The 15987-nt window shown below is 49.6% G+C and overlaps 1 long non-coding RNA gene across 1 annotated transcript; it reads right to left on the reverse strand.

Annotated features, from left to right (window-relative positions):
- Positions 1–3239: 3239 nt before the first annotated feature.
- LOC144162798 (uncharacterized) lies at positions 3240–15203 on the reverse strand. The gene is made up of 3 exons (XR_013320769.1): positions 14891–15203; positions 9136–9255; positions 3240–7648 (listed from the first exon to the last, which is right to left on the reverse strand). It is a non-coding gene; the product is annotated as an uncharacterized LOC144162798 (long non-coding RNA).
- Between the last annotated feature and the right edge of the window lie 784 nt (positions 15204–15987).

Genomic DNA, 15987 nt, shown 5'->3' on the forward strand with positions numbered 1-15987 from the left:
AAGACCGACAAAAAAAAATAAGTAGCAGATAGTGAATTTTCACTATTGTAAACGCGATACCCAGGACTCTGCTGGGAAAAACTCGTCATTGTGTACATAGAAGGGAACTTAGTATCTGGCACACAGCATCACTGAAAAGCAATTTACATGCCCATCATAGCTAAAACATGATAAAATTCACACTCACTGCTACATTGTAAGTTTTTTTTATTCTAAGCATCCCCTTTTATTCATGCCCCTTGCACTTGCGATAGATGCACTTATGGTTGATGCACAAAGATTTGGAGTATTTAACATTCAATAGACCTTTTATTAAAATGGGGTAGGAACTAAGAATTGAGCAAATGGGGCAGTAAAAATTGGAACAATTCATATGGTGAAAGGTGTTGGAGGGCCAGAGACAGATGTGATGATAGTTCCAGGGTGCTTACTGCTCCTACCCTTGTTCTACTCTCCCCGAGTAGGAGCTGTGCAGTACGGTCTCCCACTGCTATTAACACTGCAACTTGGTGTGGCTGTGTGAGGACGCTGACATAGCATGTGTGCTAGGCCTGCTCCTTCCTGGCACCTGTGGCACTCTGCAGGGGGGGTGGGGGGACAGCTACTGTTACCTGTCCTGGGTAACAGTAGCTGTAGACAATTAAGCTCCGACACGAATTTGTCTGGAGGTGTCTCCAAACCACAGATTCCTGGGAGGGATACAGGCTCAGGTCAGCTGACAGTGGTTGGGGATATCCGTGTAGGACACTACTCTGTTCCTGCCTGACAGTGAGATGAAGCCACCGTCCAGATTGACGTGCGCTAGGTCGGTGAAGCCGCAAGCGGCGTTGTGTGCGGATTCACTCCTGGCCATGCCAAAGAGGGCAGCGGTCCAGATTAGATCCAGAATTAGCGGTCCAGAACTTGCCGGTTCGTTTTTCGGGGTCGAAGCCAAAAGTTAGAGGTACGGACACCTCTTCGGAGATCTGCCCTCGGGAGAAATTTAGGACTGCAGACTAGGAGGTTTTAATTAACAGCGATGCTGTTGAGCAAATCATTTCTGTATGGTGTCCGCAGCTTTTAAAATACTACGAAAATGCACACCATTCATGCTCGCGTGCCTTGATACGTGTGCATAGTTTGTCGCGGATAGTGGATAGGCCACAGAAAGTTGGCATGGCCGAGGAAAGGAAGAGGCCGGTGTGCTTCGACAGGCTCGGCGTGCAAAGCATCTGCTAGAGACGATAAGTCATGCTTACAGGGCGGCACAAGAAAACGTCGACCAAAACGACGAGCTCACTCTGGCGTTGCTCAACGTAAGGTAATGAAATGCCATCCCGCCGACGTCAACCACGGCACCACGACAATAAAACTCAACTTTGTGTCCGTCAATGATCAAGTCTTGCACGTGAGCGCAAGCTTCCCTGAATTTTTTTACTGTTCTGATTTTTGTGAAGGCCACCATTGCCAGTGCAATGGCTGCTGCTTCATACACCACTGGGGTATGAAGCGGGCCAGAGGCAATGGAGTTTCCCTGGTTATTGACTACAGCAACTAATATTACGTCGAGACGAAAATAGTTGGCTGCGTCCCTGTAAACCACGTCCTCACATTTAGCTTAGCATTTGCGCAGAGCTTGCGCCCTGGCCATATCCGCGTTGTTGGAATAGCTACTTGAAAAGTCGTGCTGCAAGGAAGGTTAATGTCCAATGTGCTTAAAATGCGACTCCTTGTTTGGCTGTTAGCTAAAGCTCATGCTGCCTTAACCTTTGTAGAAAGTGTACGTCGGAAACTGATCATGGTATGCAGAAAAAGAGTTTTCCTCCATGTTCAAGAACCTTTCCCATGCATGGAATGAGAGATAATGGCTGGAGAATTTCAATCGTAAGCTTTTTTTTCAGGTTTAGGGATTAAAATATTTTTGGCTCTTTTCCACTGTTTCAGAATGTGGCCTCTCTCCCAACACATATTGAGCTAATGAGTGAGGGCTTCCAAAAAGTCATAACCTAGATTACAAGCATTTGTTCCTGATGTCGTTTTGCCTAAAAGCACATTTTGTTTTGTGCAAAGGGCCGTAATGGCAGCCGCGTACCTTGCCCGAAGTAATGTTGAGGAGGGCATTATTCCGGCTCGAGTAGGGGGGCAGTACCTTGGCAGCATAGCTTGCAATATGAAGATCCTGAATAACCTTCAGTAGTTCTTTGTCCGTGCTACCAAACTGATAGGGAATGACGCTTATGGCGAATTCCATTGGGAGAGCAGGAGCACTCAAAAGCACTCTGCAAGTGCTCTCTCCTGAGCAGGCGTGTTTCAGTGGTCGAACAGAAGTAGGAGCACTGTCATCCAGTGGTAGTGCGAGACCACTTTCGGTGCTCTGAGAGCAGTTGGGAGCAGTTCGATCTGCTCCCGCTTGAAAAGTCGGAGTGAGCACAATACGATACGAAGGAAGTCACATGACCTTTAACGTCATATCCTCCCCTTTGTGTGTGTGTGTGTGTGTGTGTGTGTGTGTGTGTGTGTGTGTGTGTGTGTTTTGCTCCCTTGTATCGGGGAGCGCGGCAGTATCCATCGTGCATTTGCAACTTTGTGGAATGGGCAGCGAGCCCTACGAGCATGCGAATGCTTCACACCGCCACACGTGCTTTGCCCGGCTTTGCTCACACATGCTTTTCCGCAGAGATTGCTGGGATGCCTAAAGGCTGGAATACGTGGAGCAAACTTTCACGACAAAGTTCGCGCGGCGGGAAATCTCTGAGCTACCGTTCTTATCCAATTCTAACGCGCCCCCGATTCTAACGCGCACCCGATTTTTCTGACAAAAAAAACCAAAAAACTTGCACCTCCGTTTGTAACGCGCACGGAACTTTATAACCCAGACAAACGAATGCGGGAGAAATGGGCGATTTATTCCCCAAAGTAATTTCGCTCATCTCACTCCTCGTCGCTTTCCGCTGACCAGAACATCTCGTCCTCGGTGCCACCAAGAGCCTTCGCGATGCCACACTTCTGAACGAACATTCAACCATGGTCGATGGGATCGTGGCCCACGCCTCGCACGCCTATCCCACGAGCTTCTCCAGAGCCACACGCTTCAGCCGACCGCTCGTTTTGAACGCGTGAGAGCCGCTGCTGCCATTGCTGTTATCAAGCGCGCAAGTGGAACAATTTGACGATTTGTGTGAACGCCGATAGAAAAGTCTAGGCGCATATGGTTCCTGCGTCCGAAAAATCGCTGCTAAAAGCTTTAGCGCCTTCTTGACATGGTGATGGCGATGGGTGGGACGAAATTTCTGCTGTTTCGGTTTCGGTTTCGAATCCGATACTAACGCGCATGTGATTTTTCGGCCTATTTTTCCGGAAAAAGGGCGCGCGTTCACGGGCGTCCGCAGAACTTTTTGCAAGGGGGGGCATCCATCAGCGGGGGGGGGGAAGGGGGGGTTGGTTGGATAGCACCAAAAAGGCGTTATTTCTGGTTACAAAAATTACAAACAGCGAATTAGAACCAGACTTGGAGAATATACATTGGATTTTATTACCGAAAAAAGAAATAAAGTTAATAAAGAAAATGCAAAAAGTTACTGCCACTTTGTCACTTGCAAGTCTCGCTGCGTGAGGGTTCTCGACTCATGCCAACTGAAACCAGCACACAGCACAATACGTTCACATACACACAACTGCACTCCGTCAATCTTCCTTGAATAGCAGCTGCAGACGCCTCGGGTTTTTCTGGGCAAATTGCGAGGTGACATGTGTGATGAAGTCTGTTGAAATGGCTCACACAATAAAGGTACTACTGGCCTCCCTGACTTTCAATGCAGTACAGGCATACAAGCGTTTTGAGGGGCTGATTTATAGGTTTTGTTTCGGGGCTTGGGTGGTGCCGACATTTCGCAATTTAGAAGAAAAGGGTGTACAAGGTGATGGGACGGCACGGGAGGATGTTACACTCTCCCTACTAAGTGTAGCAGTGAAGATTTTAAGCTAAATATAGCTGCAAATTTGTCCCAAAACTGAAGTTCTTGAGGTAAGACTGCATAAATCTAGAGTTTAGAAAAAAACAACAAAAAGGAACGTCAAACCTTTCAGAATTGTTCGCTATCATCAATAGCCAGCACAGACAGTCTGTTTCACTGCCATTAGGGTGGCTACTGCCACCCTACTGCCATCATATGACCGGCAATGTTAGTCAGTGTCTAAAGTGCAATGTTGACCGCAGTCCTGAAGGGCGTTCCATACGCATACGCAGGACCTGAGTGTGCTAATCATTTGAGTAGCGTTGTTGGGTTAGTTTCTTCACGTACATAATTAAAAAAACTCTGCGCTAAAGGATGGGACAAAGGAGGGAATGTTGGTGTCGTTCTCTCCTCTCTTCCGTCCTTCAGGGCAAAGGTATTTTAATTATGGGCCAACCAAGCTGTGCAGCTTTTTTGTAGTGCATACAAATATCCGAATCTCCAGGGAGGGGCAGTTGCCCCCCCTTGCCCCCCCTTCCGGACGCCCATGCGCGCGTTAGAATCGGGTAATTACGGTACATGGAGCGACGACATGACGCGCGCCGCCGCGCTGCCGCTGGGCTGCTCTAAATTAAAGCCCCTCCGCCGCCGCCCTGCCCATAGGAGGGGCTTTACTCTCACTGAACTCCATGCCCAGAATCAACGGTGCTGTTCAGTAAACAGACCCAGTGAAGGAGCTTCCCACTTTGGTTGTACACCATTTAACGATTCTGCGTGGGGCGGGGGTGTTTCTTCTACTGAAATATTCGTTCTCAGTTCTCAAAAACGCTAAAGGCTGAAGAGAGAGAGAGAGAAAAAAAAAACGAACGGCACTGGGGAGATTCGCACGAACGACTACAAGAACAAGTAGCCGGCAGTTTAACCTCTACTTCACCCCGAGAGATGGTGCATATGAGCAAAATAGCCTCTGTTACTGGTTTTTGTCGTATTTGAGACGCCCTCGTAGTGATACCGCCTGTTCCTCACTCGCCAATCTTGCAGACAGGCCTCATATTGCTGCTACTGCAAGTAATGTAGCCGGATCGCCCTTATTTAACCTGATAAATGCTATCATGTATGCCCATACAGCCGGTCGGGACTGTGTTTTCCCCTCGTCGTTTTTCCTCTCCCACCTGCTCTCCGGGTGTTTGATTTGATTGATTGTGGGGGTTTAACGCGCCGACGCAACGCAGGCGATGAGGCGCGCCGTAGTGGAGGGCTCCGGATTAATTTTGACCACCTCGGGATCTTTAACGTGCGCCGATATCTCGTACACACGGGCGTTTTTGCTTTTCGCCTCCATCAGAAAAGCGGCCGCCGCGGCCGGGAATCGAACCCGCGACCTCGTGCTCAGCAGCGCAACGCCTTAGCCACTGAGCCACCGCGGCGGGTTTGCTCTCCGGGTGCGTGCCGCACTCATGGCAGGTGCAGTGGCCCTGCTCCCGCGTGCCCCCAAGTGTTCTGTCACCTACTCCTCACTGCACGATGCCACTGCTCCTGTTCTCTCAATGGAATTCCCCATTAGGTTGCATCAATGTATGGCTTGGCTCTTACCGAGATCGATTAAGCATCAGACGACGTTTCATGTCTTGGGTAGTTGCTTCTCACGGTGCAATCGCAAGCTGCATGCCAATTTTGTCGCAATAACTGAGTATTCTTCAATGTGTTGGTCAAGCCAATCCAGGCGACAAAACACGTTGCAACTGACTTTGTTCTTGCGGAGTTGCTGTTGCAAACCACTCTTGGCCTCCCACATGTGGGGAAGCTGCAAGTCAACCTGGCATCGGTCCCCTGCTTCAAATGTATAATTAGTTGCCTGCTCAGCATCTCGGCCCAGTTGATCCGCCTTTGCCTTGATGTTAGTTATTTCTCAGATATGTGGACCAATCACCGAGTGTGAGGAATCCCGCTGCACCACTCAGAGCCCTTGAAATGCATCTCAGTAAATGAGGATAAGCGGGCCTACCAGACCTTCGTTTGATGTTGCCGGGTGGTCGCTGCCGAGATTCTCTTATGTGTTGCGTAAAGTGGTCTTCCTTTACGTGTGTTCTGTAAAAGTGAGGCAAGGCTGCTCACACTGCTGCTCATCACTGCTCACACTACTTCCGGTGCAAGTGGGATGCGTATGGTCAGTGGTAAGGGTGAGGCCTTCTTGTTGGGCATCAAGCCAAAGGTTTTCGCTTTTTAATGGTGTCATGCTTGCAATCCCCACTTAGTGTGATGTGCATTAAAATCACCGACAATGAGTAATGTGTCGAAATGGAAAATTTCAAGAGTTTTCTAAAAAAGCTTGGTCAATTTGGAGGTGTTGCGAGAAGGGCTCCATACGTTTAGGAGAAACGTGCCGGTCAGCCATGTTTTGCATTTAGTAATTAATTCGATGCAACAATACTCGCATCCCGGCCGGCAAATTTCACTTCTTTTCACAGACGCAGAAGTTTTGACGCCTCCGAACGCTCCAAGTTCTACACCGTGTTTGCCATTTGAAAAGACTTTCCACACTGATGAGTTCTACACTGTTTGTTGATTAGTACACACATACCCTGAAGTCACTGACCTAAGAACTGAAGCACATGAAAAATTCCTTGCCGGCCTGACCCCTGACCCGACAGGCACAGTCAGCCCTGTGCGGCAGCAGCGGCTCACCATTGTTTGCATTGCTGGATGTAAACAAATCTTTCCTTTGCAGCTACGTCAGCTGACTCCTTAGCCATGATTGGCAATCCGGTTTTGCATTGCCGAGGCGCAACGAGGGGATTCAGTCCTAGAGCGATCTTGTCCTCCCTCGCAAAGCGAGAAAAAGCGATGCCTGGCTCATCACTTGCGACGTCACGCAATGTGCCAAGTCGCCAGTGGGAATGTGCCTTTAGACGATTGGTGAGCACTTTGGAACTGTCCGCTGACGGAGGCCAGATGCACGTGCAGTCGATTTTATGGGGCCTATTCCCCTTCACGCAGCGTCCTCAAAGAACCGGTGATGCAAATGTTTTAGACCGGTGATTTCAGCACCAATCTTATCCTCAAATTGCACTAACATGGCTTTGAATGTCGCACGAGAGTTTCCATGATCTGTTCTCCAAAATTTTGAAGCACACCTTCCGTAACGTACTAATCATCCGACCCCGAAGCAAGGGGGGTTTGCCAAGGCCAATTTTCTTGTCCCAGTGTTTTAACTGAGTAGAGCCAGATGGAGAATTGTCCATTGCATCTGCGGACCCAATTTCTGAGGACCCCAAGGTCGGTAACCTGCTGTGGCTGGAGTCAACGATGGCCTGAGATGCTGGTCTGACGTTTTGGAAGAGGCGGGGTTCACAGTGGTGTCGACTCCCTTAAGTTCAGTTACGGCTGCTTTTAGAACTTTTTTTTTCCACCGATAATGGACTCAAGCATGTGATAGATTTTGTTAATTTCTGAGCATGAATCGGAATGTCTGCCGTGAGTGTATTGACTCTGGGGGACCATGTGTCTCTGAGTGTGTTTGCCGTGGGAGACCGTAGCTGCCCAGCTCACCTTGTTGTTTAGGTTGATTCTGTTGGCATGGATATGGCCGCCAGTTCTCGATTGTTTTGGCCCTCAGTGCTCGACAGCCGACGACGCAACGTCCAGCGCACACAATCCCAGCTCCGGGTGGAGTTGTCCTTGGTCGCCGGTCCACAGCTCGCATTCCCTTGGCTTTGCTGCAACCAAGGAAAGGAGCCCAAATGGTCACTCTCCCCAGACGAGGCCCTAAAGAATTTTTTACTGCTCCTTTCTATTGTCCTCGTCCTTCACGAATAGTCACAATCTGTGCATAGAGTGTAAATCCCGAAGTGCTAGGACTTGATTTTAATGAAGCCTGTCGCGTGCTTAAGCTCCCAATCAGAGGCCAAGAAAAAAACGTTCAATGCATTACTGACCGCTAATCGCTAAAACGCTTCAACAAGGCCGAAGCCACATGTAGCCAAAGCAACAAGCACGAAATGAACATCGTACTGTTAAACTAGGCCGTACAGCCAGTGTCTTCTTGGCAGGAGGCACTTATTCACGTGGCAGCATGTAATGCCTTTCAGCTGCTGCTTGCATCAATCTAGAGTTTTGCTCCCGTGAGTACACCCCATTGTTTTTCTCAACAGCTGCGTAGTTTAATTTGACCCAATGCAAGTGCAGTTACTAATACGCCTGCAGTGCACTGGCCTTGAATGCAGGACCACACATGCTTGGTGCATTGCTACCGTGGTATGCTGCACGTATCAACTCGACTCAACAGTGTGTCACCTGACAACCTCCAAATGCACACCTGAAACACCTCCTTTAGTTCTTTCCAGGGTGCTCATTCTTCACAGTCCATAAACTGTTCGTACAGCCAGAAATACTTTTAGGGGTTGGGGGTGTATGGAGGTATGGGAGAATGGAAGGAGCCTTGCCAAAATGAATGCTAGCACTTGCTTATGTGCAGCATAGTAAAATGTTTGGGGTAGGGGGTTCAAAACCCCTCCGCGCTGTACCTGGAGAATCCTATCGGCCATCTGGGAGGCCATCACTGATGTGTTGCTGGGGCATTCTTGGCTCGTTTCTCTCTCACAAAGGTGAGCACATGGCGGAGTTATTTGTGCACTTGACAGCACCTGAGGATTCACAAGGATTGTCAGCTGCTGATAATTGGCTGGGCTGTTGGGTTGACCTTTTTTCTGTGCAGCTTAGCAAAGGGGTCAGCCTCGCGTAGCATGTTTACTAGCACTGATGAGAGGCTGAAAGTTGGGACGTAAAGAGTAGGCAGGCAGTGGATGTTCACACGTATTTAAAGAATTGGCCATAATATGGCTTATGTGAAGACTATGACATGCTTTTCATCACTATCAGAAGTGGGGTAGGTCCAGCCCCTTTAAGAGACCGTGGCACACCATCTTGCATTCGGGACAGACGCAAACACCCACACATGAAAATGTTCGACAAGTACTCCTGTAATGATGCCAGCATTTACGAAGGTGAAGGATAAAAAAATCTAAAATGAAGTTTGCCTTGGAGGTGCAGTGTCCCTTTGGCACTGCACATTTTTATACGTTTCAACACGAAAATGCATAATCAACATAAAAAAAAAGTTGTACAACTGAAACTGAAAAGCAACACAGGCTGCATAAACTTTACCTTCTTAAGAGAAGCAAAAATAGGCCAGAAACATGCATACGCTATGCCAAGTTTTTTCTGCAGCCTTGTGTGCCTAGTGGTGGCTGGATGGCTTTTTGTTGACTTCGCCGGACTGGGGGAGTGGCTGTTGAGAGCCAGTGGTTGATCTCATGCTTCAGACCTGCAAGAGTGAGTAGTAACATGTGAACTTAAACATGCTGCGATGCACAGTTTTACAACAGTCAGTTCACCAGTGACCACATAAAGTTGAAAACGGCTTGTACTTGCTTTGTAGAAGGTTTGTACGAACACTTTGATTGACTATGAGGTTTAACACACTGACACTACACAGGCGATGGGGCACACCGTAGTGAGGGACTAAGGTTAATTTTGACCACTTGGGGATGTTTTAACGTGTGCCAAAATCTCGAACATGGGCATTTCTGCTTTTCGCCTCCATTAGAAAAGCGGCAACTGTGGCCAGTTGCCGCTTTTCAAATATGAAGTCTGGACTAGAAAAGTATGCAGGCAACGTTTAACAAATATACATATGTGCAGACGCAAGGATGGTGAGAACAGAGCCTGCAAGCATATGAATAGTCTGCTTGCCGGATGGGAAGGTTGGTTGCTTAAAAAAAGAATGGTACATAAAACAACCTGCTAGATACCATGTGTGCCCAAGGCAATGCTTAAAAATCAACTCGCCATTCCATGTAATAAATGCAGCTATGTAGTAAAACCACAGAGGGGGAGGGAGGAATAACCGGGTGTTTTAAGGTGCACAGTAAAAATAGCGCAGTTAAAAGGAACGAGCCAAAGATGGAACTAGCGTAACTCCACTTTGTTCACTAATTAAAACACCCAATTTTTTTTCATTCCTCGAATTAAGGTACTTCCTGTCTCGTCGGCTGATGAGTGACGATGAAAGCGACCATACCGACCGGTTGCTGGAACTCAAGTGCCTTTATTAAGCGAAGAGAAATAAACCCCCCCGGTCCCCGATGGTGCGGCGGCGCAGGCGTGGAACACGATAGCTCACGCGTCACACATCCGGCGGGTTTGATCCGCGGAGCTTTCAACCGTCACTGCTGGTGTTTCGTCTGTGCTTGAATAACTGTCAGACACAAGGCCATCAGGCATGCCTGCACCGTTGAACGGCACCAAATGCCGACGGTTGCGCTGAATGATGCCTGTCGGTGTTTCCACCACATATGAGCGTGGTCTTCTTGCTGGGCTGAGCACCTTTGCTGCGCATGACATATCCTGCACCCACACATCCTCCCCGTCAGCGAGTGGGCGGAGTTGGTGGGCGGCGTTACGACGGTTGAAGTCTTGACTTTGTTTTGTTCGGTTAGCTTTATCCTTAGCTGCAACTTCGTCGTGTGGTGGCCACTCCGGTTGCAGGGTGTCTGGCATCTTCGGCACTGTCGTTTGCAGACGTCGGCCCATTAGGAGCTGCGACGGGCTGTATCCGCTCGCTCCTGGCGTGTCGCGGTACACCAGAAGCGCCATGTGTGGGTCCTTGGTTTTGTGAAAAGATCCTTCATGGTCTGCACCATGTGTTCTGCCTCGCCGTTTGACTGTGGGTAGCCTGGGCTGCTCGTGATGTGATGAAATCCGTAGGTCTGCGCGAACTCGGCGAACACCCGTGACGAAAATTGCGGGCCGTTGTCGGACACGAACACATCAGGTATTCCATGTCGCGCGAACGTGCTCTTGACAGCAGCAATGACACCTGTGGAGGTGGTCGACGACAAGCTGATTACTTCCGGAAAACGAGAGTAGTAGTCCACCACGATTATGTAGTGAGTTCCATCAAGTTCAAACAAGTCGGCGCCTACACGCTGCCATGGCCGATTTGGAGTCGGTGTTGCGATTAGTGGCTCTGAACGCTGAACTCTCGTCTGAGCGCATTTCTCACACGATGTTACGAGCTGCTCAATTTCGCTGTTAAGGGTAGGCCACCATACTGCGTCCCTTGCCCTTGCCTTGCACCGTCCAATGCCCTGGTGGTCTTCGTGGATTTGCTGAAGTACCTCACGGCGCATCAGGCTTGGAATAATGATGCGGCGATCTTTGAGCAAGAAGCCATCACACACTGTGATGTTGCCTCTTTCCTTCCAGTACTCCCTTAGATGAACTGTAACCTTTGAGACGTTTTTTGGCCATCCTTTCTCACAGAAGCGGAGTAGCCCAGAACAGATGCCGTCTTCCGCTTGGTGCTTGCGTAAGGCATCGATGCGGGAGGACATGAGGTTGGCAGCTGCTGTAACGACTTCCCCGATGAATAACTCGATGGAGTCTGTCTGCCATTGACTTCGCTCAGGATCGTGTTCCTGAATAGGAGCCCTTGACAGCGTGTCTGCCGTGGCAATCAGCTTGCCAGGGACGTAGAGAACAGTGAACTGATAGCGCATAAGACGGATTCGCAAGCGCTGGATTCTGGGAGGAATCATGTCGAGTTCTGCTGATCCCAGGAGCGTGACTAAAGGACGATGATCCGTTTCGACTTGAAATGCGATGCCCCTCAGAAACTGGTCGAACCTCTTGACAGCCCACGTCACAGCCGAAGCTTCTTTTTCTGTTTGCCTGTAGCGGCTTTCAGTGTCCGTTAGGGATCGTGAGGCGTAAGCAACCGCTCGTCGTTCTCCCGATGGTTAACCTTGAAGCTCCGAGACCGTATGAGCTTGCGTCAGCTGACACAACCGTGGGGTACGATGGGTCATATTTAGCCATGCAGACCTCTGAACTGAGCAAGCTTTTGAGCTTTTCGAAAGCAGCTTGCTGGCACGGTCCCCAAAGCCATGAGTTTCTCTTTTGAAGCAATGCCCTGATCGGTGCTGTGATGTCGGAAAGATGAGGAATGAAGCGGCCCACATGGTTCACCATTCCCAGCAGTCTTCGGACACCGCTGACATCCGATGGGGTTGGTAGCTTGGCCAAGGCCTCGACCTTTTCTGGATCGGGACTGATTCCTTGTGCGCTAACCACGACTACAAGAAACTTGACTTGGTTTGCAGAGAACGTGCATTTCTTGCGGTTCAGCTTGATTCCCGCTTCTTCCAAGCGCTATAACACCTGCTTGAGACGTTGGTCATGCTCTTGCTGCGGTGCTCCGAAGACAAGAATGTCGTCAATCATGCTCACAACTCCTTCGAGGCCTTCCAGAATTCTGCTCATCTGTCGCTCAAAATATTCTGGCGCTGAGCAGATTCCAAAAGGTAGCCTTTGGAAACAGAATCTTCCCATTGGTGTTATGAACGTAGTGAGTTCTTGACTTTTTTCTGAAAGCTTCACCTGGTGAAAGCTAGCGGTAGCATCGAGCTTAGAGAATACCTTTGCTGATCCGAGGCGTCCCTGGATGTTCTCGACTGAGGGTAGTATGTGACGCTCCCGAAGCACGACTTCGTTGAGTCGGGTCAGGTCAACGCATATTCGGTAGCCTCCTCCTGCTTTTGGAACAGCCACCATACCGGAACACCATGGTGTGGGACGGTCCACCCGTTGGATGACTCCCTGGGATTCGAGCTTGGTGAGCTCCTCTCGAACTGGTTTGTGAAGCGGAATCGGTACTCTTCTCGGCACGCTGAGTGAGAACGGTTTGGCGCCTGGTTGGAGACGTATCACGTCTTCGTCTTGCAGCTCGCCCAAGCCATCGAAGAGACTGTCCTTCAAAGTGACGGTAGAATTCGTTACACTGTCCACGAACTGTATAACTCCGAGAGCCTGTATCGCAGCGAATCCAAGAAGCGGCGGGTCTTGCGAAGGCACAACATACACTGTTTGCACTGTAGACCTGCCTTTCCAGCTCAGTTTCGCTTGGAATGTTCCGAGAACGGCGAGGGAGTAATTTCCTGGACCCGTAAGCTCACCTTCTGGCTTTTGCAGCCGTTTCGGTATGCCTGGAAACGAGTCCGGTACCACTGTCACCTCCGCACCCGAGTCGACCTTGAAGTTAGCGTAGCCCGTTGACGGCCACTTTTACGAACTTGGCTCTGGTGATGGCTGCTACGGAGTGCAGTGTGAGAGCTCCCATGTTCTTCTTGCTTTTCTTTTCGCAGACTGCTTCGAAGTGTCCAATCCGATTGCACCCTTTGCACTTGGCTTGCCTAGCTGGGCAATCTGCTCGAGGATGCGTTGGTCGACCGCAGTATCTGCAGCTCGTGGTAGCGTCGCTTGTGTTGGACTTCGTAACACGCTTGCCGGAGCTCCCTTGAGAATTCGAGCCATGTCGCGGCTTTTGGAAGCGCTTTTGAACTTTGGCCTCGGCCACAACGTGAGCAGGATTCGGCTCTTTTTGGAACACTGCTGCACGGGCTTTCACAGCATCTTCGTTGATGCGAGCCTGTAGTCTTGCTTCTTCAAGGGTAAGCTTTTGTGTTCGGCACAGTTTGTCCACAAGGTTAGAGTCCCGGAGACCCACGACGAACCTGTCTCGAACAAGTCGTTCTTCCACTTCCGCTGAGGCGTAGTTGCACTTTTTGACAAGTGTACGCAGCGCAGTGTAGAACTCGTCTACGGTCTCGCCTTCGCCCTGGGTTCGATGGTGGAAGCGGACACTTTCGTAGACCTCGTTGACCGGGTGGATGAAGTGATCGGTGAACTTCTTCTAGCGAGCTCCAGTCTTCGCTGGACAATGCTAGAGTGTCGAGAACGCGGCAGGCGTCTTGGGAGCCCATGTCGTAAAGAAGCGTTCTGACCCGTACTTCTCCCGGCGCTTGGTAGAGCCCAGATGCATAACAATAGTCGTCGAACTGGTAGACCCATTCTTTCCAAGAGCTTGGGTTCCCAAAATCGAATTTCGGTGGCGGTTGAAGCCCGGTGCCGCTGAACTGGATAGAAGGATCTCCATCCGCCATAGCGTGTTTTGCAGGCTACGCACCTTAGACTGATTGCTATTAATAATTGACCGATGTGTCGCTAACTTTATCCCACTTCTGACACCATGTTTCGTCGGCTGACGAGCGACGATGAAAGCGACCACACCGACCGGTTGCTGGAACTCAAGTGCCTTATTAAGCGAAGAGAAATAAACCCCCCCGGTCCCCGATGGCGCGGCGGCGCAGGCGTGGAACACGATAGCTCACGCGTCACACATCCGGCGGGTCCGGTAACGCGAACCGCCGCCCGAGCGAGCGTGAGAAACGCACCTTCAGCGCGCCGTGAAATGCGCGTCCACTACACTTCCGAAATCTGGGTCCCAGTAATTTTTCTGCGTCAAGACTTGCGCATTGAATCTACACGGCACCAGCGGAACGGGTTGGTCACTGCAACAGCAGATTTTCTCTGGAACTGGAGTCTGAAGAAAATCTCAGTGATGTCAGTGTCAGTGATTGCCGCGATTTAAATAAAAAACAAGAGCGCGCCCGTTTTTATCCCTCGTACGAACAACCGACAAGGCATCCAGCGTGCGACCGCGACTGGTGACTGCGAAGCTGATGGTGGCGCATTGCTGCCTGCCTAAGTTTCATTCCAATTTATTTGAAAACACGTTGGCACACGGGGGCGTGCACGAGTAGGTAGAGCGATAAAAACGTTAGAGCCCACGTATGCGTGCGACTGCGTCGCGATAAGTCACGCGTATGCTCGCGGAAAAGCGATCGCCCGAAGGCATATGCAGAAAATGTTGCCGTACGGAAGCCAAACTCGAGGGATTTGTTCAAAGGGCGCTTGCGATCCGTCAGCACTCGGGTTACAGCACGGCTCGGGAAGCGGCCTCACATTCGCTACCATCGCTAAATCGGCGTACGCGTGAAACAGCTCTCCAAAGAAATTATTCGGTTTTTGTAATCAACTATGTATTAGAGGGAACTTACCAGACAAAGTCGTGGATACGGTGCGGGTGCACTTGCGTCGGCATTCACGGCGGCAGCCAACAGCAGTGTCGGACTTTTGCGCGCCGTTCCGGCCGTTTGCTGCCGCGGTTTCATCCTCCGGTGATGCGAAGTTATCGATGGCAGGTAGAGCGCCACCACGTAATGTGAGTGCGATTAATAATATATCTCTTGACGCCACTACCGATAATTGGGTTGAAACGCGGCAGACGACAAACGGGACACCGGTGTTTTTTTTTCTCGAGATGTGGGCGCACAGCGCATGCGCTAGCACAGTGGCCACAGACATGGCGGCTTTCAGTGTGGCCAAGCGAAGAAAATCGCCCGCTAAACTTTTGAATGAATACCGTCTATAGAAAGAATCATAGTTTATGCCGCTCCAATTTGGTATAAAAAACAGGTACTAATAAGAAAAAAACTAAGAAGCATTCAAAGAACAAGCCTCCTTAAAATTACAAAACCATTTAAAACAGTATCCAATCCGGCCTTAAACATCATAGCTAATGTCCCACCAATTCATCTGACGATCGAAAAAGAAATCGAAACATTTAACATACTTGTCGCCGGAAAAATATTCATCTAGAAAAACCGCGTTTTTACGGGAGACCAAATAAGTAACAAAGTAAATACATGGCAGGTGCATGCAGCAGATAAGATATCTTTTACCTATCTTACTCAACCAATTTCGCAAACAGATTTTGTAGTATTTACAGACGGCTCGCAAGATAAAACCGCAAGATAAAACCTTTTATAATTCTAGACAAATCCGGCAAAATAGTAGAAACCAAACAATACAAACTTCCGGAGTACAGCAATAACTTTGAGGCAGAAAGAATCGCGATTTTAAAGGCACTTGAGTTCACTGCAATTCAAATTAAAAGTAAGGCATTGACAGGCAGCAATCGAGGCACTCCAACCAGTCAGGAGCATCGCTTAAAGTTCATAAGCACTGCGCACTTGGGAAATATTCTCTTGAAATAGGCTTTGCATTAAGCGCGCACGCTCAGCATGTCGGTCCATCATCCCAGCTCACCATTGACGATGAAGATCAATTAAAAAAAAAAGCTGGCTGGCGCAGC

The sequence above is a fragment of the Haemaphysalis longicornis genome, unplaced genomic scaffold (assembly GCF_048455015.1).
Source record: "Haemaphysalis longicornis isolate Haplotype H1 unplaced genomic scaffold, Haemaphysalis longicornis Haplotype H1 scaffold_12, whole genome shotgun sequence".
Lineage (NCBI taxonomy): Eukaryota > Metazoa > Arthropoda > Arachnida > Ixodida > Ixodidae > Haemaphysalis > Haemaphysalis longicornis.